Source organism: Pogona vitticeps, chromosome Z, assembly GCF_051106095.1.
Source record: "Pogona vitticeps strain Pit_001003342236 chromosome Z, PviZW2.1, whole genome shotgun sequence".
Lineage (NCBI taxonomy): Eukaryota > Metazoa > Chordata > Lepidosauria > Squamata > Agamidae > Pogona > Pogona vitticeps.
Window position 1 is genome coordinate 968290 of NC_135799.1, and position 22114 is coordinate 990403.

Below are 22114 nucleotides of genomic sequence, written 5' to 3' on the forward strand. Positions count from 1 at the left end.
CTGATGACTCAAACCATTTGCAGAATAAGTCCCATCTTTCAGTTGCCTTTTGTAGAGGACAGTCCTTCATCACTTCTGATAAAATGTCTATTTCTGCTATTTACCGTATCTTCTCTATAAGATCTTCTTTCGGTACTGTCGGACTTTTCCAATTTCTGGCATAAAGAATTCTAGCTGCAGTGACTATGTACAGTGGTGCCCCGCATAGCGACGTTAATCCGTTCCAGGATTAATGTCGCTATCCGGAAACATTGCTAAACGGAACAAAAAAACCCATAAGAACGCATTAAACCCTGTTTAATGCGTTCCTATTGGACAAAAACTCACCGTTCAGTGAAGATCCTCCATAGGGGCGGCCATTTTCGGTGCCTCTTAAGCGAGGAATCTGTCCCAGAAAACAGTGGGCGGCCATTACAAAACCGCCAATCAGCTGTTAAGAAAGCATTGCTTTGCCATGATCAGTTCCCCAAGCAGAGAACCGATCATGGCAAAGCACCTCCAGCCAGCCAGCCCAGGAGAAACCGGGCGTTCTTGGGCAGCGGGCGAGCAAGGGCTCAGGAGGAGGGCCGCCAGAACACCTGGGCCTTGCCCTGCCTCCTGGCTCTCCCCAAGCCACCCCTCACCTCCATATCCACCGCCGCCGCTGGGAGGAGGGCCGCCGAGAGCACCCAGGCCTTGCCCTGCCTCCTGGCTTTCCCCGAGCCACCTATTATTGTGAGCAAGAATCCTGTAGAAGAAATGGAGTAGCCCTCATAGTCAACAAAAGAGTGGGAAAAGCTGTACTGGGATATAATCTCAAAAATGATAAAATGATTTCAATACAAATCCAAGGCAGAACTTTAAAATCACAGTCATCCAAGTTTATGCATGAAGAGGCTGAAATTTACCAATTCTATGAAGATTTACAACACCTTCTAGAACTGACACCAAAGAACAATGTTCTTCTTGTTACAGGAGACTGGAATGCTAAAATAGGAAGCCAAGAGATAAAAGGAACAACAGGGTAGTTTGGCACTGGAGTTCAAAATGAAGCAGGGCAAAGGTTAATAGAGTTTCATCAAGAGAACAAGCTGGTCATCACAAACACTCTTTTCTAACAACACAAGAGGTGACTCTACACATGGACATCACCAGATAGGCAATACCAAAACCAGATTGACTATATTCTCTGTAGCCAAAGATGGAGAAGCTCTATACGATCAGCAAAAACAAGACCTGGAGCTGATTGCTGCTCTGATCATCAGCTTCTTATAGCAAAATTCAAGCTTAAACTGAAGAAAGTAGGAAAAACCATGTGGCTAGTCAGGTGCTATCACCAAATCCCTTCTGAATACACAGTGGAAGTGAAGAACAGATTTAAGGAACTTGATTTGGTGGACAGATTGCCTGAAGAACTTTGGATAGAGGCTCGTAACATTGTACAGGAGGCAGCAACAAAAACCATCCCAAAGAAAAGAAAATGCAAGAAAGCAACGTGGCTGTCCAATGAGGCCTTACAAATAGCAAGAGAAGGAAAACTAAATGCAAGGGAGATAGGGAAAGTTACAGAAAATTGAATGCAGACTTCCAAAGAATAGCAAGGAGAGACAAGAGGAACTTCTTAAATGAACAGTGCAAAGATACAGAGGAAAAAACTAGAAATGGGAAAAAAGAGATCTGTTCAAGAAAATTGGAGATATGAAAGGAACATTTTGTGCATAGATGGACATGATATAGGACAAAAATGGGAGGGGCCTAACTGAAGCAGAAGACATCAAGAAGAGGTGGCAAGAATACACAGAGGAATTATACCAGAAAGATTTAGATATTCTGGACAACCCAGATAGTGCGGTTGCTGACCTTGAGCCAGACATCCTGGAGAGTGAAGTCAAATGGGCCTTAGAAATCATGGCTAACAAAAAAGGCCAGTGGAAGTGATGGCATTCCAGTTGAAGAAAGTTCCAGAAAAACACCCACTTCTTCATTGACTATGTAAAAGCCTTTGACTGTGTAGACCACAACAAACTATGGCAAGTCCTTAAAGAAATGGGAGTGCCTGACCACCTTGTCTATCTCTTGAGAAACTTGTACGTGGGACAGGAAGCAACAGTTAGAACTGGATATGGAACAACTGATTGATTCAAAGTAGGGAAATGAGCACAACAAGGCTCCATATTGTCCCCCCCCCGGCTTATTTAACTTATATGCAGAATACATCATGCGTAAGGCCAGACTGGATGAATCCCAAGCCAGAATTAAGATTGCTGGAACAAATATCAACAACCTCTGATATGCAGATGATACCACTCTGATGGCAGAAAGTGAGGATGAATTAAAGAACCTCTTTATGAGGGTGAAAGAGGAGAGTGCAAAAAACGGTCTGAAGCTCAACATCAAAAAAACTAAGATCGTGGCCACTGGTCCCATCACCTCCTGGCAAATAGAAGGGGAAGATATGTAGTAGTAGTACTTTATTACGATCTAAGACTAGTAAAACCAAAACAGTATAAAATAGACACATACAGTTATTGTTTTGGGCAGGATAATAAAATTCAATTAAAACGTGATAAAACAACCCCTTCTTTCCAATTAATAACATCATATATCCTTAATATTGGTAAAACTTTAGGCAGTGTTATATTAAAAACATATTATCCATCTAAAATCATGTACCAAAACATCTGTTTATGAACAGCCATTGCTGCACAGAATTTGGCCACTTGTCTTGATATATAAGGGGTATTGTCTGAGAGTAGCCACTGCACATAATCCTCCTCTGATCTCCCAGGAGATTTCGAAATAATGGGTGATAAATGCTCCATACGAAGATCCCGATAGCAAGAACAGAAAAGGAGAACATGACCAACTGATTCAACCTTATCATTATTACAAGGGCAGAGACAATCTGATGCAGGCAAACCTCGAAATCTTCCCTCCAGAAGCTTAGAAGGAAAGACATTGAGCCTAGCTTAGTGTGAAAGCCCTAATGGTTCCACTTAACTTAGAGAAGTAATTAAATTACTGAAATACAGTGGTGTCCCGCATAGCGACGATAATCCATTCCGAAAAAATCATCGCTATACGGATTCGTCGCTATGCGGGGCAAAAAAACCATAGGAACGCATTAAAACGTTTAATGTGTTCCTATGGGGAAAAACTCAGCTTAAAGCGAAAATCCTCCATCCGGCTGCCATTTTAGATGCCTCTAAAGCGAGGCAACACAGTGGGCGGCCATTTTGGAACCGCCGATCAGCTGTGTGAAAATCAGGCCTTTCAGATGATCCCCGGGGAGCGCTTCCCTGTGATCATCTCAAAGGCCCCACCGATCAGCTGTGCTTCGGGGCTCTCTCTCTCTCCCCTTGCAGCTCCAGCCTGGGCAGGGAGACTGAGGCACCACGCCGCCGCCCTGGCCGAGAAAGACCTGAAGGTCTTTCTCGGCCAAGGTGGCGGTGTGGTGCCTCAGTCTCCCTGACCAGGCTGGAGCTGCGAGGGGAGAGAGCGAGAGAGCACCAGGGGTTTGCGAAGCTGGCTTCTCTGCGATCTTTGCAAACCCCCACTGAACAGCTGTGCTTCAGGGCTCTCTCTCCCCTTGCAGCTCGAGCCTGGGCAGGAAGACTGAGGCACCGCACCACCATCCTGTCTGAGAAAGACCTTCTGCAGGCACAGGTCTTTCTCGGCCAGGTTGGCAGCGCAGTGCCTCAGTCTCCCTGCCCAGGCTGGAGCTGCAAGGAGGGAGGGAGAGAGAGAGCACCGGGGTTTTGCAAAGCTGGCTTCCCCACAATCTTTGCAAACCCCCGGTGATTCAGCGCGCTCTCTCTCTCCCCTCACAGCTCCAGCCTGGGCAGGGAGACTGAGGCACCACGCCGCCACCCTGGCCGAGAAAGTGCCTCAGTCTCCCTGCCCAGGCTGGACCTGCGAGGGGAGAGAGCATGCCGAATTGGCGGGGGTTTGTAAAGATCGCGGGGGAAGCCAGCTTTGCAAACCCCCGGCCCTCTCTCTCTCCCCCCCCTCGCAGCTCCAGCCTGGGCAGGAAGACTGAGGCACCGCGCTGCCACCCTGGCCGAGAAAGACCTGCGAAGCTGGCTTCCCCTGTGCTTTGGGGCTCTCTCTCTCCACCCCTTGCAACACAGCTGATCAGTGGGGCCTTTGGGATGATCGTGGGGAAGCGCTTCCCCACGATGATCGCAAAGCAATTTTTATATTATGTAAAACATCATTATGCAATCGCTTTTGTGATCGCAAAAACTCAATCGCTATGCGGATTCATCGTTAAACGGGGTGCTCGTTGAGGCACCACTGTATAAATAAGGTTCTGAAAACAGCAGCTGTCTCATAGATGCATCCAATTCTTCTGACCACTTAATGCGGGCCCCTCTTGTAGTGGCTGCAATGGGTGTTATAGAAACAAGGTCCGGAAACATGTTATAATTATTAAAAGGGATGTTTAAAAACAAAAGTGATGGTTGCTTTCTGCACGATATACTACGTTAAAATCATGTACAGTGGTGCCCCGCATAGCGACGATAATCCGTACAGCTAAAATCGTCGCTATACGGATTCATCGCTATGCAAAATAAAAGAGCCCATAGGAATACATTAAAACCTGTTTAATGCGTTCCTATGGGCAAAAAACTCATCTTTATGTGAAAATTCTCCATATGGCCGCCATTTTCACTGCCCGGTAAGTGAGGAATGGGCACAAAAACCCAGTGGGTGGCCATTTTTTTTAACTCGCAGCCATTTTGGAACCGCCGATCAGCTGTTGGAAAAACATTGTTATGCGAAAATGGTAAGCGAAACAGCGTACCGATCATCGCAAAGCGATTTTTTCCATCTAAAACATTGCATTGTGATCGCTTTTGCGATCGCAAAAACTTAATCACTATATGGATTCGTCATTAAACGGGGTACCCTTTAAGCGAGGCACCACTGTATTCGATCCATCAAGTCCCTGGAAACTAAAACATAATCTATTGTGGAAGCACCTGCGGAAGAGGCAAAGGTAAATTCACCAGGTCTATCACTGGTTATGCACCCATTTAAAAGGGATAAACCTGAATTATTGATCATATACATCAAGCATAGACCGGCATAGTTACAGCCACAATCTTTAAATAGCCTGTGATTAAAATTTGGATGAAGAATAGGTTCTGGGAAGGTCACATTGAACCATGCAGAAAGTGTCTCATCATTTGTACAGATCCTGGCATTGCAATCCCCAGCGACTATTATAGAAGCATCAGGATACAATTGTGTTAAATGCTCAACATAGTACTCTAGGTTAATCCACAAGTCGTCATCACACAAGATTGTTGTGGAGGAATATAAACATTAATAAGTAATAGCAAACATGTAGCAATCTTCAGTGTCAAGGCAGTGGCAATTCCATGCCACTACTGTTGCTTGTAGCTTTGTTGATAGGAAAGTGACCATATCACCCTTGGGCCGACCTCCTCCATCGCTGGGCAAGGCACTAAGGGAATATGCCACATAACTGTGGCATACACTGGATCATTTAAAGACCACGTTTCTTGTAGTAGAATTATGTCAAAGTTACTGATATAATCTATGAAGGCAGGATCCGAGGCCTTCATCTACCAGCCCGCAATATTCCAAGATAAAAATTTGATTGCGGGTCTCTTATGCCGAAACATGGGATCTTCCAAGTCGGATAGCTGAGGAGGTGGAGACTCATTCCCCAAGCCACGAGCTAATTATGGCACTAAATGAAAGGGAGAAGATGGCCTAACTGAATTATAATGAGATTGCATACTAACTTCATTTCCTGAGACATTGGTCATTGTATGCTTGGCATCACAGGGATTCTCTCCATCACCTTCAAGCTCTAGGCCCAATGGGTTCTAAGGGGAAGATATGGAGGCAGTGAGAGATTTTACTTTCTTTGGCTCCATGATCACTGCAGATGGTGACAGCATCCATGCAAGATCCTGAAAGTGCAGCTCCAATACTTTGGCCATCTCATGAGAAGAGAAGACTCCTTGGAAAAAACCCCAATGTTAGGAAAGTGTGAAGGCAAGAGGAGAAGGGGACGATAGAGGATGAGATGATTGGACAGTATCACTGAAGCTACCAACATGAACTTAACCAAACTCCAGAAGGCAGTGGAAGACAGGAGAGCCTGACGTGCTCTGGCCAAGGAGTCACGAAGAGTTGGACATGACTTAATGACTAAACAACAACAAAGTGTGGAACAAACAGTTACTTAAATAATTAAATGTTAATGTAATTGAGCCTTTGTCTATTTTTATGGATAACACGGCATGTTTCAGTTTATTTGTGAATACAAGTGTAAAAGGTAGAAGCAAACACATATGTACAAAGTACGGTGATGGAAGGCACACTGTAAAAGAGGGAAAAGTAAAAGTTGAATTTTACCCTGGTAAAGACAAAAAATACTGACCTCATCACAAAACCTCTTCCAGAAGGAAGACATGTAGTTTTGTCAAGTAGAACAGGAATGTTCAAAACTTTATTTAGGAGGGGTGTCAAGATAGAAAAACCATCTGGAAGAAAAGGAACTGAGTGTGCAAGACCCATTTCAAATGCATACAAAACAAATAATACAGAAGTTCTTATTATAAACTAAATTCTAACGTGCACCCCATACCCACGGGACTCCATTTAACAATATTTTAATTATGGACTACCTCTCCAAAATTGTGTAGAGTATTCTTTAGAGGCTTTCCCCCTTCCTTTCACTAACACAAATTCCACAAATGTACCCCAAATATCATAAAATTGTTAGAATTTATTTCCCCTCTTTTTATTTTGAGTTCAATAGTCAATTTATCCTTTACTTTACTTTACTTTTACTGAACTTATACCCCGCCCCTTCAGACAAAGTCTACTCGGGGCGGCTTACATGAGTAATAAAACACAGTAAAAAACATACATAATAAAACCTACTAACTAACAAACTACAGTGGTGCCTCGCTAGTCAGTTACTCCACATGACAGTTTTTTCGCTAGACATTGGCTTTTTGCGAACGCTATAGCGATTTGCAAAACAGTGATTCCTATGGGGGAATTTTGCTGGACAATGTTTGGTCCCTGCTTCGCAAACCTATTTTTGCTAGACGACGATTTGCTTTTTGCTAGACAATAATTTCACTAAACAGCGATTTCAGTGGAACACATTATCATTGTCTAGCGAGGCACCACTGTAATGTCTATATACATTTAATAAAGGTCCCATACTTCACTATACCAATCTTCTATATATCATTTTTGTCTTTCCAGAACCTAGCTATTAATATTCTGGCACTTGTCGTAAAATTGGTGATTAATTCTTTCAAGTAATAGTCCAAATCTGTGTTATCAAAAGTTGACAATAAAGCAATTTTAGCATTAAAATCAATATCTTTACCAAATATATCACGCATTTGCTTAAAAATCAATTCCCACAATTTCTTAACCAGTTTGCATTCCCACCACATATAAACATACTTACCAATTTCCTCATCACATTTCCAACATGCTTTGGGGTATGCTGGATTTATTACATTTAATTTTACAGGAGTCAAATACAATCTTAAACAGATTTTGAATTTTTTTCCTTTATTCTTGTCGACATTAATTTTAAAACTCTCATCCTCCACATTTTTATCCAATCCTCTGTTGTAAATTCTTTTTTAAAATTATTTCCCAAATTTTCAAACCTACTGTTCCCCATTCTTTTTCCTCCTGTTCCAAAATTATACTATATATATTTCTTTACTATTCCCTTCAACATTGTATCTTGCATATCTTCATGTGATGACAGAAATTGTTCGTACTTGGTAAGTTCTCTACATTTGACATTAGTTTTCAACCAATCCTTTGTCCAGGTATCTAATTGAATAAGGTTATACCATGATAGTTTATTAGTTTGAAGTTTTGTCATAATCATCTCCTTCGATCTCATTTTGCTCATCCAGTCCTTCAATCTTGCAACCCTTTTATTCTTAAAAAGTTCTACTAAACCTTTTAAATTTGTAGGAAAACTTTCTATTTCAGTCACTAATTTTAATGGTAAAGTTGAGGGACAAAACTTCTCTTTATATTTATTCCATATATTTAACATATTTCTTAAAAATGAGGTTTTTAATTTGATTTATTAAATTTCTCTTTACTACATTAAACAAATATCCTTTGGCATTCCCATTTATTTCAGAAGATTCCATCTCCCACCAAATTAATTTTTCTTTATCATATATAATATCTCAAATAACTCTTAATTGGTTAGTGTGACGTGGCAGGCCACTCTGATGTCACTGCCAACTCAGGCTTCTCAGAATTCCCAGCACACTACTTCACTCTTGCTGCCACCAATTATAATGTCTATTTAAGAAGGACAAAGGTTTCCTTCAAAACAAAACAAGTTTATTGAGATAACAAAATAAAATATGAAAATCACAAGTAGCTAATCATGATGTCAGTCACTGTATCTGATTTAATCAATCACAGACTTCCCTCACTGACCACTTAGGCACGCAGGCCTCTAAACAAGCTCTTTCTCTCTCACACTCCAGATCTGATCTCTCACACGCTCTTCACACCCCTTTTTCTTCCAACACCACCCTCTTCAGCTCCACCCTCCGTCACCCCATTGGCTGATGATTCACTGCCCAGCTGTGATGGACAGGTGGGGTCAGGGCTGCCTGTTACATTACCTTCCCCCCTTAATAAGTTGTTTCATGGGAGGAAAGCTAAAGTGCTTCCTTCTCATGAACACAGAGCACAACAACAATACATCATAACAATTAAAAATAATCAATATATCAAACAATTGCATAACCCTTAAATAAACTTCTTACCTGCATTATATTTTACACTTACATACTTTACCATTTCCAACGTTCCTTAATGCATATTATTAACAATTAGGTACAACATTTAAACATTTGTTCACTTAACCAATAGCAATTTTACCTGGTACAAGTACATCAAACTTTTATCACATATCAAATTAAAAGTCCAATTATTTCTTTCTCTCTTCAATCCTCGGGTCTTCTGGAAAGGCATCTGCAGCACAGTTCTGAGTCCCTTTGACCACTCGAAGCTCAGAGTCAAAGTCCTGCAAAATCAAAGCCCACCTCATCAGTTTACTGTTGTTGGCTTTGATAGTCCTTAGCCACAACAGTGGGGAGTGATCAGTACATAAGACGAAATGTCTCCCCCAAATATATGGCTTCAGTTTCTGGACCGCAAACAAAATGGCAAGACACTCCTTCTCGATGGTGGACAGGTGTCTCTCCCCTTTTTGCAACTTCTTGCTCAGGTAAGCAACCGGATGAAGATCTCCGCAGTCGTCACTCTGGCACAGCACGGCTCCTAACCCGGAGTTGGATGCATCTGTGAAGATGGTAAATTCACAATGGAAATCTGGAGCTCGCAACACTGGGTTGGTGATCAACACCTCCTTCAGTTTCCCAAACGCCTCCTCGCAGCTACTGGACCACTGGATGTTGTCAGCACTCTTCTTGCGAGTCAAGTCAGTCAGTGGAGCTGCTATCTCGCTGAACCTAGGAATAAATCTCCTATAATAGCCTACCAGCCCAAGAAAAGATCTAACTTTCTTCTTGGTGGTGGGTCTAGGCCAACTACTTATAGCATCTACTTTAGATTCCAGGGGTTTTATTCTACCTCCCCCGACTACATGACCCAAGTACTTCATTTCAGGGCTACCCAGCTGGCATTTGCATGCTTTCACCGTTAGCCCAGCTGCTTTTAATCTTTGCAGCACTATTTCTAAGTGACAAAAGTGATCCTTCCAGGTGTGACTGAAGATATCTATGTCGTCTATATAAGGTACAGTAAAGTCGCTAAGCCCTTGCAAAGTCTTGTCCATAAGTCTTTGGAACGTAGCTGGTGAATTCCTTAACCCAAAACTTATGACACGAAACTCAAATAGGCCAAAAGGGCTACAAAATGCTGTTTTCTCCTGATCCTTGGGGTCAATTCGCACTTGCCAAAACTCTTTGGTCAGGTCTAGGCAGGAAATATACTGACATCCCCCATGGTCTCTAGCAGGTTGTCCAATCTGGTCATAGGGTAAGCATCCGGCTTGGTTACTAGGTTAAGCTTTCTATAATCAACACAGAACCGAATACTTCCATCTGGTTTGTCCACCAGGACTATAAGAGCAGACCAAGGGTTTGATGATGAAACAATAATATTCTCCTTCAACATCTCATCTAGCTCCTTGCGCACCTTGTCAACATATGGCCCAGTGACTCTATATGGAGTTACTGCTTGTGGGGGTGCATCTCCTGTATCTATCTTGTGCACCACTCCCTTGGCTAACCCAGGCTTGTTAGAGAAAACATGTTGGTACTTTGTAACTAAGGATTTCAATTCATTCTGCTGCTCTTGGGAAAGTAAAGGGCTGATTTTGACTTCTTCAGGGTTGTACCTAACTTTTCCTCTCCCTTCCCAATAAGGCAAATCGTGTTTCTCCTTGTCAGCTGCTTTCATGGCAAATAACACCCTATTCTCCTCTCTATAATATGGTTTAATCATATTCACATGAACCACCCTCCTGCCTGGTTCTCCATCTTCTTTAATGATGTAATTAAGATCATTCATTTCGGCAATAATTCTGAATGGTCCTGCCCAATTTAATTGTACCGTAATTTGTTCCCTTTGAGAGCTCTCAGCATAAGTACCTCATCTCCAGGGTTAAAACTTCGTTCTCTGGCTTTTCTGTCATACCAGACTTTCTGTTTATTTTTCTGCACTTGAAGATTCTCAGCAGCTAGTTCTAAATTTCTTTTCAGGGTGTTCATCAGGGTGTCTAAATATGAGATTATGTTCTCAGGATCATCTCCTTTTATTTGTTCCCAATTTTGTCTAACTAAGTCAAGGGGTCCTCTCACTTTTCTCCCAAACAGCCATTCAAAAGGACTAAATCTGGTACTGTCTTGGGGTACTGATCTATATGCATACAACAGGAGCTGTAATCTCTGGTCCCAATTGTTAGGGTTTTCAGCAAAATAGGCCCTAATCATGCACATCAGGGTACCATTAAACTTTTCTGTAAGCCCATTAGATTGAGGATGATATGGGGAAGTATTCAAATGTTTGATCCCACATATTTGCCATAGTCTCTGCATGAGTTTTGAGGTAAAAGATGTTCCTAGGTCAGTCACTATCTCTGACGCAAATCCCATTCAACTCATATAACTCAGCAGGGCATCAGCCACTGTATGAGTCTCAATATTTCTCAGAGGAATGGCCTCTGGGTATCGTGTGGCATGGTCCACAATAGTCAGAATAAATCTGTTCCTCCTTTTGGTGACTCTAGGCAATGGCCCTACAATATCCACGCCAATACGTTGAAATAGGGTAGAAATTATGGGTAATGGGCATAGCTTTGCCTTTGTTTATCTCTGTTATTACCCTGTTTCTGACAAACATGGCAACTTTGACAGAAATTCTTAATCTGCTTTCCCATCTCTGGCCAATAGAAATTTTGTGCTATTCTTTGTTTGGTTTTATTAATTCCTAGATGAGCAGCAAATCTATCTGAATGTCCTCTTTCTAATATTTTCTGGCGGTATTTTACAGGAACTACTAACTGCTTTTGTATATCATCCCCTCCTTTCCTGGGGTTTACCAGTGTCTCTCTGTACAATTATCCCTGTTCACTGTGGAACCTTTCAGGTGTTTCAGGGGCTAACTGTATTTCAGACACGTTCTCAAAGCAGCATTTTAGTGTGGAATCTGCTTGTTGTTCTTGAGAGAAAGTATTGTTTTGGGAAATATCAAGTGTAAATAACTCAGCTGAGTCTCTGTTGTCGGTCACTCCCTTCCCCTGACTGTCACTCTTTTCTTCAGCTGCCTCTGCTTGCTCTTGTTGTGAACGTGTTAGAACTAGAACTCTCTTAATATGCTCAGAGAGGTCTGTACCAATCAAAACGGCCGATGGCAACTGTGAGGAAATTCCTACGCGCCAATTTCCCTGCCATCACCGATATCGAATTGGTAATTCAGCCATAAGCAAAATAACAGTTTCTTGTCCTATTCCTTTCACTGACATGCATTCTTCTTTTAAAATGTATTTCTGAGGTACGATATCTGGGTGACATAGAGTTACTTGTGAACAAGAATCTTTCAGAGCCATGTATTTGTTATCTAAAACACAAATATTGTCCCCAGCCGTTTTAAATAATTCTTGATCCATTTTAATTAGAAAGCAATGTCTGATCTCGGCAACAGGAAAATCAGGTTCAAAATTATCATCTTGTGTAGAGAGCTCTGCTTGTGTTGCCATGGGTACTGACTCCTCCCCTTGTGTATTATCTTGTCCCTGCTGGACACAGTAAACAGCTTTAGGCTTGCTTAAATTTACTTTTTGTGGTAAAAATTCTCTATTTTCTCTGTTTTTACCACACTGGGATACAATATGACCTTTTTCATTACATTTAAAGCAAGTTCTAACATTCCATTGATCATTTCCAGCACCTTTTCCTACTTTTCCCTCCAAATTTTGCCCTCTGGCTTGGCTCTGTTCTGAGGACTTTCCCACAAAATGGCCGCCAACCCTCTGCTGGTCTTTAAATTGTCCTCTAGGATATTTATTAGAGTCCTCCCAAGTTTTCCTCACACTTTTTCCCCTCAGAAAAGCTGTTTTTTCGTATCTGGGAAATAAAATCAGCTATCTCCCCTGCCTGTTTCAAATTCTGGGGTCTCTTGTCCTTGACCAAATATTTTAGTTCACCATGTAAGAGAGAATAAAACTGTCCCAACCCCACAACATTTTTCAGATCCTGAACTGTCTGAACTCCCTCCTGTAACAGCCATTTGTCTAAACATCTGGACAAGTTTGCCCCTAATTGTGAGTAGGATTCATCAGGTTTCTTAGTTAGTGACCTGAATTTTTGCCTCAGATGTTCTGCATTTATGCCATACCTGGCAAACACTAACTTTTTGAATTCAGTATAATCTTTAATTAATTCGACTGGCATCTCCGCATATATCTCAGCCAGGCCTCCACTAATTTGGGATCTCAATATAATCATCTTTTCAGATTCCCTCACTTGAAATTCCTCACACGCTCTTTCATACATCACAAGGAATGATTCTGGATCATCTCCCTTCCTAAAAATTGGGAATTTCTTCAAGTCTGCCTTACATAACTGACTCCCCTCAGAGTTGGCTCCCCTATTGTTATTATTGTTTTGATTTTCTAATTCTAACCTTCTGAGTTCAAAAGCCATACGTTCTTTCTCTAATCTTTCTTCCCTCTCCATTTTTTCTTTCTCTAAAGCCATTCTCTCTTTCTCAATTTGTAAGGCTATTTGTCTTTCCTCAGCTTGGGCTTTGGCCTGCATTTCTAGCTCCTTCAACCTGTATTCATGCGCTTGAGCTAATTCCAACTTTCTGAGTTCTGTTGGGTCTTCCTTTGAGGAGTTTTCTCTCTCCTGATCTGAGGTAAAACCTCCCTCAAAATCCCCATTTTCCTCATCTGACCCAGCTGCTGTTTCACAAGGCACCTGCTCAGTTTTCTTCCCTCTAGTCAAAGGCATTTCCCTCTCTTAAGGCTTGTTATTCACTTTTAAAAGCCTTGATTTTAAAAGTCCACTTTTTCTCCTGTCAGTGAGTGTCTGTGATACAATCTAGCTTCCAGCACTCATCCACTGGCAAGCTAGCTACTGTTACCAGGCTTCAGCCTCCAGCTAGGCCTCACACCAAAGACAGAATTTCTCTCTCTGCCTCAGGCTCTAAAATGTTAAACACACAGCTTCACCCTGTCCCAGGTTTAGCTGTTTTGAGTCCCCCTCAGCCTCACTGCCCTTGGCTCTGCTCTGTCCCCTCAGAGTTTTCCCTAAACTCAGGACAAGCCAGCCAATCTGCCACAGATTTTGCTTTGGGCAACTCTCCACAGAAATGGTCACCACAGAGCCTCCCTGTCTTAGTCCCCAATCTGAGGTCCCGCACACTTCTACTAGACTCGCTCCCCATGAGACAAATCCTAGAAGATTACCCACGCGTTCACTCAGACCTCCCTAACTAAAGACCCCTGCTCTGGGCACCTTTCTAGTCAAGGTTTCACTGGATTTTTGAATCCTGACACTGGATACCAATTTTATTGTGACGTGGCAGGCTACTCTGATGTCACTGCCAACTCAGGCTTCTCAGAATGCCCAGCACACTACTTCACTCTTGCTGCCACCAATTATAATGTCTATTTAAGAAGGACAAAGGTTTCCTTCAAAACAAAACAAGTTTATTCAGATAACAAAATAAAATATGAAAATCACAAGTAGCTAATCACTATGTCAATCACTGTATCTGATTTAATCAATCACAGACTTCCCTCACTGACCACTTAGGCACGTAGGCCTCTAAACAAGCTCTTTCTCTCTCACACTCCAGATCTGATCTCTCACACCCTCTTCACACCCCTTTTTCTTCCAACTCCACCCTCTTCAGCTCCACCCTCCGTCACCCCATTGGCTGATGATTCACTGCCCAGCCGTGATGGACAGGTGGGGTCAGGGCTGCCTGTTACAGTTAGCTACAGTTACCCCCCCCGGGGGGGTAAATTTGGAGGGGGCAGATGGGAAGTCTGGGAAGGGTCTCGATATCCCCTCCCCTCCAGCAAGACACCAGGGCCCTTTCTCTGTGCATGTCCTGTGTCCTCCTCGGCTTTCATGCGAGGAGACCCCCTTCTTTCCCTGGATCCTGCAGGCACTCTTTTGGGGGGTGGCAAAGGCAGAAAGGAGGGAGTGTCGCTTGGAGCTTCTTCCCACCCCCCAATTTCTCCTTCCTCAAGGTAAGCCCCCTCCAGCCTCAGCCCCAGGTGTGAAGCAGGCTATGGAGTGCAGGGGGGAAGGAAGGAGGAAGGGGGAAAGGGGGGCTGCAAAGGGGGGGACATGAGGGGGTCCCAGAAATGGGGCTTTGGGGGAGAAGAGGGGGTCAGCTGGGTGCAATGGGGATCCCTTCCTGCCCCCCATTGCCTGGCCTCTTATCCTGAACCTCTTCAGGATCCCCCTCCCCCTCCACTTTTCTCTTCTCTTGATGCCTATGTATGTAGTTACTTCACAAACCACTGTAACTATGCCCAATTTTTACTTACGCCAATAAAGGATCTATCTATCTATCTATCTATCTATCTATCTATCTATCTATCTATCTATCTATCTATCTATCTATCTATCTATCTATCTATCTATCTATCTATCTATCTATCTATCTATCTATCTATCTATCCACCTGGAGTAGGAAATGGCAAGCCACTCCAGTATCTTTGCCAAGAACGCCCCATGATCAGAAACAAAAGGCTAAAAGATATGACGCTGGAAGATGGGCCCCTCAGGTCGGAAGGCGTCCAACATGCTACTGAGGAAGAGTGGAGGACAAGTACAAGTAGCTCCAGAGCTAATGAAGTGGTTGGGCCAAAGCCGAAAGGACGCTCAGCTGTGGACGTGCCTGGAAGTGAAAGGAAAATCCAATGCTGCAAAGAAAAATACTGCATAGGAACCTGGAATGTAAGATCTATGAACGTTGGGAAGCTGGAGGTGGTCAAACAGGAGATGGCAAGAATAAACATCGACATCCTGGGCATCAGTGAACTAAAATGGACAGGAATGGGCGAATTCAGCTCAGATGATTATCATATCTACTATTGTGGGCAAGAATCCTGTAGAAGGAATGGAGTAGCCCTCATAGTCAACAAAAGAGTGGGAAAAGCTGTAATGGGATACAAACTCAAAAATGATAGAATGATGTCAATACGAATCCAAGGCAGACCATTCAACATCACAATAATCCAAGTTTATGCACCAACCAGCATTGCTGAGGAGACTGAAATTGAACAATTCTATGAAGATTTACAACACCTTCTAGAACTGACACCAAAGAAAGATGTTCTTCTCATTCTAGGGGACTGGAATGCTAAAGTAGGGAGCCAAGAGATAAAAGGAACAACAGGGAAGTTTGGCCTTGGAGTTCAGAACGAAGCAGGACAAAGGCTAATAGAGTTTTGTCAAGAGAATAAGCTGGTCATCACAAACACTCTTTTCCAACAACACAAGAGGCGACTCTATACATGGAAATCACCAGATGGGCAATATCGAAATCAGATTGATTATATTCTCTGCAGCCAAAGATGGAGAAGCTCTATACAGTCAGCATAAACAAGACCTGGAGCTGACTGCGGTTCTGATCATCAGCTTCTCATAGCAAAATTCAAGCTTAGACTGAAGAGATTAGGAAAAACCACTGGGCCACTCAGGTATAATCTAAACCAATTCCCTTATGAATACACAGTGGAAGTAAAGAACAGATTTAAGGAACTAGATTTGGTGGACAGAGTGCCTGAAGAACTTTGGATAGAGGCTCGTAACATTGTCCAGGAGGCAGCAACGAAAACCATCCCAAAGAAAAGGAAATGCAAGAAAGCAAAGTGGCTGTCCAACGAGGCCTTAGAAATAGCAGAGAGGAGAAGGGAAGCAAAATGCATGGGAGATAGGGAAAGTTACAGAAAATTGAATGCAGACTTCCAAAGAATAGCAAGGAGAGACAAGAGGGCCTTCTTAAATGAACAATGCAAAGAGATAGAGGAAGATAACAGAAAAGGAAAGACCAGAGATCTGTTCAGGAAAATTGGACATATTAGAGGAACATTTTGCGCAAAGATGAACATGATAAAAGACAAAAATGGGAGGGACCTAACAGAAGCAGAAGACGTCAAGAAGAGGTGGCAAGAATACACAGAGGAATTATATCAGAAAGATTTGGATATCCCGGACAACCCAGACAATGTAGTTGCTGACCTTGAGCCAGACATCCTGGAGAGCGAAGTCAAGTGGGTCTTAGAAAGCCTGGCTAACAACAAGGCCAGTGGAGGTGATGGCATTCCAGTTGAACTATTTAAAATCTTGAAAGATGATGCTGTTAAGGTGCTACATTCAATATGCCAGCAAGTTTGGAAAACTCAACAGTGGCCAGAGGATTGGAAAAGATCAGTCTACATCCCAATCCCAAAGAAAGGCAGTGCCAAAGAATGCTCCAACTACCGTACAATTGCACTCATTTCACACGCTAGCAAGGTTATGCTCAAAATCCTACAAGGTAGGCTTCAGCAGTATGTGGACCGAGAACTCCCAGAAGTACAAGCTGGATTCCGAAGAGGCAGAGGAACTCGAGACCAAATTGCTAACTTGCGCTGGATTATGGAGAAAGCCAGAGAGTTCCAGAAAAATATCTACTTCTGCTTCATTGACTATGCAAAAGCCTTTGACTGTGTGGACCACAGCAAACTATGGCAAGTTCTTAAAGAAATGGGAGTGCCTGACCACTTTATCTGTCTCCTGAGAAACCTATATGTGGGACAGGAAGCAACAGTTAGAACTGGTCATGGAACAACTGAGTGGTTCAAAATTGGGAAAGGAGTACGGCAAGGCTGTATATTGTCCCCCAGCTTATTTAACTTATATGCAGAATACATCATGCGGAAGGCTGGACTGGAAGAAACCCAAGCCGGAATTAAGATTGCCGGAAGAAATATCAACAACCTCCGATATGCAGATGACACCACTCTGATGGCAGAAAGTGAGGAGGAATTAAAGAACCTTGTAATGAGAGTGAAAGAGGAGAGTGCAAAAAACGGTCTGAAACTCAATATCAAAAAAACTAAGATCATGGCCACTGGTCCCATCACCTCCTGGGAAATAGAAGGGGAAGATATGGAGGCAGTGTCAAATTTTATCTTCCTGGGCTCCATGATCACTGCAGATGGAGACAGCAGCCCTGAAATTAAAAGGCGCCTTCTTCTTGGGAGGAAAGCGATGACAAATCTTGACAGCATCTTGAAAAGCAGAGACATCACCTTGCCAACAAAAGTCCGAATAGTCAAAGCTATGGTTTTTCCTGTCATGATGTATGGAAGTGAGAGCTGGACCATAAAGAAAGCAGACCGCTGAAGAATTGATGCCTTTGAATTGTGGTGCTGGAGGAGGCTCTTGAGAATCCCCTGGACTGCAAGGAGAACAAACCTATCAGTTCTAAAGGAAATCAACCCTGAATGCTCACTTGAAGGACAGATCCTGAAGCTGAGGCTCCAATACTTTGGCCATCTCATGAGAAGAAAAGAGTCCTTGGAAAAAACCTTGATGTTAGGAAGGTGTGATGGCAAGAGGAGAAGGGGATGACCGAGGATGAGATGGCTGGACAGTGTCTGCGAAGCAACCAACATGAACCTGACACAACTCCGGGAGGCAGTAGAAGACAGGAGGGCCTGGCGTGCTCTGGTCCATGGGGTCACGAAGAGTCGGACACGACTAAACGACTAAACACATCTATCTATCTATCTATCTATCTATCTATCTATCTATCTATCTATCTATCTATCTATCTATCTATCTATCTATCTATCTCTATCTATCTATCTATCTATCTATCTATCTATCTATCTATCTATCTATCATACCTCCAATTCTTCTCCTATAAAGATTTCTTTAACACAAAACATAAGGACAATATACTCGTGCCTGGTGGATTTAGAAACAGGCCTCCTTGTAAGGGCAGACTGGGTGTGGTGAGGGAACACAAATGGGGCGTTGAGATCTGGAAGCGGGACCGGTCCAACAGGGTTCAAAAGGCTCCATTGAAGGGAGGGTCAACCAGGTGGAAATGAAAGAACCTGCCCGGGAAATAAAGTGCTGGAGAGAGCTAATGGAGCCTCCATGACATGGGGCTGGAGTCGATGATCCAGAGGGTCCCTTCCCGCTCAGCAGTTCTAAGAGGACGGGTAGACGCCAGAAGCGACATCTCGCACCAGTGAAGTTACGATTTCTAACGTACCTCTCTAGTGGAAAAAGAGGTGAGTTTCAGGATTTCTGAGGGCTCTGGAAGAAACCTGAGGCATTTTGGGACATTTAATGAAACCGGAATGATTGCTAGGCAATCCATAATCAAATCTCCACAGTTAGCCTTACAAATCACTTTATGGAAGGGCTCAGGCAAATCTACTTTATACACCTTTTATTAGCTACGTGTTAGATGGCCAGAAAATTACACTAGAGGAAAAATTAACAAAAAAACTTCAGCCAAAGGAATAAAGGTCCCCCCACATTAATCTATTTATTGAGGTGGGAGAACCTTTCATAGTTATTGAGGAGTAGCAAAGCTAATATCAGCCTCTGAGGCTCTATCATTTGGGGGGATCGCGAGCCAGGTTGAAATGTGAACATTTTAAGAGCATGTTTCGAAGCTCTTATATCCCACGTCTGCAATGGGACAGAGAGTGGGGTGGGAGGAGGAAGTAAGTAATGAGAATTACTATTGCATTGTATAAGTTATAGACATTTAAGGGAAAAATTACCTGGAGAGATGTCGTTCACAGAAATCTCCAGCAGGAGGTCCTCGTGCAGAGATCTCGAGCCTCGATGCAGAAGATCCCACGCTCTGTTGGGATCAATACTGGGTCACCTCCTCAAAGGCCACTGGAATCAGGAAGGAGAAAACAGTCTTACTAGGTGGAAAAGATCCCAGAATGTCCCAACTCTGTTTGTTTAAACGGTTTGAAAATAACAGGCATACTCTGAAGTTCAGCTTCAGTAACCTGACTCGCATGTCCAATTTTCTGACAAACTGGTCAGCTGTGACAATTACGTCTGACTGATTTTGAAACACTGGGCCAGTAGAAACAAGTAGTAATTTTATTTAAGATCCTTTGGAGGCGAAGGTGGCCAGAAAAAGCAGCAGCATGGGCTAAAGCAAAAAACCTTTTCTCAGTAAGGCTTTGGCACTGTGTCAGGGGAGGCAGGGGCTCCTCGTAAGAAAGTCCCAGACCAATCTTGACACAGCCACCCACACCTATGGGGGGACAGTGGTGAGAGGGGCTCCCCAGCCTCATTGCAAGGAGAGAAGGACGTGGGATGGGTGGGCAGGAGCAGTGAAGGAAGAAGAGGTGGAGCAAAAGAGAGATGCACCACCCACCCTGAGGCTCCTCCTTCTGAGGGGTGGGGCATCACCTCCTCCTCCTGGATGCCCCCTCCCCCCAAAAGGGAATCCAAAAGGCCCCACAGCCAAGCGTGTGTGAAGGAAGGCCTGGGGGGGGTCACCCAGAGAGTCGCCGCATCTCCTTCCCTTTGGAAACCCTCCCAATGGAAGGAAGGAAAGCAAAAAAGGAAAAGGGAGGTCTCTATGAACAGGAGAAACAAAGATTCCCTGCACGCTCTCACACACACATGCATTGAGGAGATCCTTGCGAGCATCCTGCCTCCCAGGGTGGGATTGTGACCCTCCCTCAATCTCCCTCCCCATAAATCATCCCTGTAAAAACTACATATGAAAAAGCCATGCTCTAACATTTCGATTTCTTTATCATTGCAGGGGCATAGTCGATTTTCATAAGGTGTACTGTGGTAACATCCTTCTAAAACTGCAGATGGAAGGCAGTTAAATCTCGCTCCTGAAAAGGCCTGCCGGCATTTTGAGATGGTTAGGTTTTCCAGGTAGTTAGCTCTTTGGTGGAATTTGAAATTTAGACCAAAGTTCATAGGGGAACAGATGTTATGGAGATTATAAACTCCTTTTCTCGGTAAGGCTTTGGGTTGACAAGCTGATGCTTTTGTACCAAATCCAAATGGGATTCCTGGGCAAATGCTCCGTACAAAAGTCCCTTTGCAGCCCAAGACAACCTGAGAGGTTTCACTGGGGAGGAAGGCAAACCAGAGTCAGCCGGGTCCCTTTGAGATGGCAGAGAGAGGGTCACTTTTCTAGGCCCAACAGAAACATCCAGGGGAAATGGCCTGGTTCGGAGGCAGAAATCTGTGCCTGAGCAGACAGCTCTCCCTCCCCCCACCCCACCCCCCACTTTCTGAGTTTACAACCTCAGGGTTAATTAATTGTTCATCAGGCTCTGACTGCCCATCAGTCCCTTCAGCATGTTTGGAAGGCAACAAACTCAACTTCTCCAGGTCAGCAATACAGTGGTGCCCCGCATAGCGACGATAATCAGTTCCGGATAAATCATCACTATCCGGAAACGTCGCTATATGCGGCAAAAAAAACCCCATAGGAATGCATTGAAACCCCTTCAATGCGTTCCTATGGGGGATAAACTCACCGCTAAGCACAAATTCTCCATACAGCCGCCATTTTCGTCACCTCGGTAAGCGAGGAAACTGCGTGAAAATGCTGCGGGCGGCCATTTTCTTCTTCTGGTGGTCATTTTGGAACCGCCGATCAGCTGTTTTAAAACATAGCAATGTGAAGATCGGGAAGCGAAACGCTTGCCGATCAACGCAATGCGATGTTTTCCCTATTTAAAACATCGCAATGCGATCGCTTTTGCAATCACAAAATCCACATCGCTATGCGGATTCGTCATTAAACGGGGCGCTTGTTATGCGAGGCACCACTGTATTCCTGTTTTTAAACATTATGGGCAGCCTTGGGCCCTTGATTTCTTTGTCCTGCCTAATCAACCGGGAATTCTCATTTGTAGCCCCCTTTTCTCCTGGTCAGAGGGCTTAAGGCCATGCAGAATGTTAAAAACAGTCGTATGGGTTTTAAAAGGCAAATGGGCAGAGTGTGTGGAAGTGCTGGTTTAAAAAAAGGAGAAAACAGCACCTCCCGTGCAACATAGTGGTCGTGGCAAAAGAGCCACAGAGCAGATGGGTGTTGGAGAAATCAGCTTTCCTGAGGTTGATCTCCCTTTCCTTCATCCGACCTAAAGGCTGACAGAAACAGACAGCAACTTGGGTTCAGAAATGAATGAGCATGGCTTCCCTTTAGCTACAGAAACCATCCTGTTAGAATGCAAAAGAACAACTCTGGTGACATGGAAAGGTATTTCTTCACCAGAATACCCTCGTTCTGTCATTTATTTATTTATTTATTTATTTATTTATTTATTTATTTATTTATTTATTTATTTATTTATTTATTTATTTATTTATTTATTTATTTTATTTATACCCCGTCCCTCTAGACCATGTCTACTCGGGGCGGCTTACAACATAAAATAGGACAATATAATATATAAATAATCATAAAATACAATATATTAATACAATTGGATTAAAAGTTAGCGAAATGGAATAAGAAGACAGAAAGAAAAAATAAACGACTTAGCTGACTGGAGGGAAGGCCTGCTTAAATAGCCAAGTTTTAAACTGTT

General features: G+C 43.2%; 2 protein-coding genes across 7 annotated transcripts in view; one reads left to right on the plus strand and one right to left on the minus strand.

Moving 5' to 3' along the window:
* The window catches only part of LOC140702922 (uncharacterized), a 354469-nt gene that overhangs the window by 297556 nt on the left and 34799 nt on the right, over positions 1 to 22114 (plus strand). The gene's annotated exons all lie outside the window — the stretch shown is intronic.
* LOC144585059 (uncharacterized) overlaps positions 1 to 22114 on the minus strand; it is a 31504-nt gene that overhangs the window by 8052 nt on the left and 1338 nt on the right. For 2 of the 4 annotated variants that reach the window (XR_013539541.1, XR_013539539.1), the window contains exons 2-3: positions 19310 to 19430; positions 8340 to 9333 (exon numbers count right to left, since the gene is read on the minus strand). The gene's annotated coding sequence lies outside the window, so the exon portion shown is untranslated. Of the gene's footprint in view, positions 1 to 8339; positions 9504 to 19309; positions 19431 to 22114 lie in introns of those variants that run through there. The other 2 variants (XR_013539540.1, XM_078382509.1) reach the window with 2 other exon arrangements.